Source organism: Nicotiana tomentosiformis, chromosome 12, assembly GCF_000390325.3.
Source record: "Nicotiana tomentosiformis chromosome 12, ASM39032v3, whole genome shotgun sequence".
Classification (NCBI taxonomy): domain Eukaryota; kingdom Viridiplantae; phylum Streptophyta; class Magnoliopsida; order Solanales; family Solanaceae; genus Nicotiana; species Nicotiana tomentosiformis.
Window position 1 is genome coordinate 35,368,227 of NC_090823.1, and position 1,955 is coordinate 35,370,181.

At 26.0% G+C, this 1,955-nt stretch overlaps 1 long non-coding RNA gene across 1 annotated transcript; it reads left to right on the forward strand.

Annotated features, from left to right (window-relative positions):
* Nucleotides 1-453: 453 nt before the first annotated feature.
* On the forward strand, nt 454-1,178 carry LOC138903744 (uncharacterized). Its single transcript, XR_011413130.1, has 2 exons — nt 454-859; nt 1,003-1,178. It is a non-coding gene; the product is annotated as an uncharacterized lncRNA (long non-coding RNA).
* Nucleotides 1,179-1,955: the final 777 nt, after the last annotated feature.

Consider the following 1,955-nt stretch of genomic DNA (forward strand, 5'->3'; position numbering starts at 1 on the left):
GTATGCATAACTAGTTATGAATTTACATTATTAGATTTTTTTAATTTTAATTAGTGAAATATGAATAACTTTTTAAATTAATTATTTTTTATCTTTTAACAATTTGATTTAATATTGATTTGTATAATAAAAATTTTTAATCATGAGTTATCCTTGTTAGCAAACGTTTTAATCTTGTGATATTTTTTGGTAATATAATAAAGTTAAAGTGTAAATAAATTGCCAACAATATATTTTTTAAGGTTAGTAAAAATATTTTTGTTACTGATAAAATACTTAATTACCCAAAAACCAACATTTTTGGTTTTCATTATTTTTCAAAGTTGAACAAAAAAAGTGGCGGTAAGTTTGCCTCCTTTTCTTTATGTTTCCCCAAATCCCTCCTTTTAATTTGTATACTGCCGCATCCATCCCCTTCATCTCCCCCACGTCTCCTCGTATCTCTTTGTATGATCTTCATCCCCATCTAACTCTTACTCAGAAAGATCGGCCTATTGCTATCATGATATATCATCTCTCTCTCTCTTAAACATACAATCCAAAGTGTTTGATTTTCTTCGAAGCTTTTTTTTTTAACTTAACAACTTTAAGAGACTAAAACTGTAATGATGTTTTATTTTAAGACCCAATGCCATTTCTCGTACCTCTTTTGCTTCGGTACAGATCTCATATCGGATCTCACTGTGTTTATGTAGTAGTGGTTCTTTTTTAATTTTATGAAGAATATTTAAAGATATTTTGTTTATGTTTCTTTAATTTTTGTGAGGTTAAGTACTCAAAATTTGACATTTCTTACTCTTAATTCTTGAGGTTATTTGCAGCCAGAGAGGAATTGAAAATATCTGTTGTGTTAAATCGAGTAAGTATTTTATTCACCAGTACTTATTTCTTATTCTATTATTTACTTCACTAATTAATACATAATTTATGATTAACGTTTAATTTTTTTTTTCTAAATCATGTATAAAAACGTACGACTAAAATTATAACTTTTTTTCACAGGTACATGAACGTGAAAGTTATTCAAGAGTAAAATTATTAGATAAGTTGTTACATTAGAATTATTCTTGTATTCCGATTAGACTTTTCATGTTGGATAGATTTTACTTTATTTATGTATTTTCATTTATGGAGTTTGTAATGAGATATTATCTCAATATAGTATTAGTTGTTTAGAATTATATGATCATGGATGAAATATTTTATTATTACCATGCATGTTTTATTTTGTTATTTCCAATTTGTAAAATGATAAATTATCAATTAATGGAAAACTAGGTATACTAATTATAAATAGAACCACCACTAATTTAAATGACATCAAATTTTGTAACTATTGACAAAATGTATACCTCTAAAACCTTATTTTTCAGCAACGACTATATTATACTTTTCAAGACATTCACATTTATATTAGTTTGTCCCAAATTGAATGTATCTAGTGGCAAAAATAATATTTGTCTGAGAATCGCTTTTATCGACCACCAAGTAACGTTTTATTTATGACAAGTGTAATTGTCACTAATCATAAAGATTTGTAGCAATACTTTTATTTAGTTGATAAAAATAAAATTTTAGACGGAATTAATTTTTAATTACAAAATTATAAACCATTTTTACAAAAGAAAAATTGTCATTAATTCATACATTTAGGGACGGAATATTTTTTCGTATATAAAAGGTGATCTTTAGTGACAAAACTACTTTTGTACTACTACGAAATATGCACAATTTTAGAGACAATTGACGTCGTCACTAATTAAGCTACATAGTTAGTGACAAAATTATTTTGTCGGTATTAACAACTTTTTAGTGACGAAAATAAATAATTAGCTACAATTTTTATTTTACTTTCTCTGACAAACAAGCTTGTCACAAACACTATTCATTTGGGGACGGGAAAAAAATCATTGTTAATGTAGTTCTATTTAGCGACGAAACAATAAGTTGTCTTT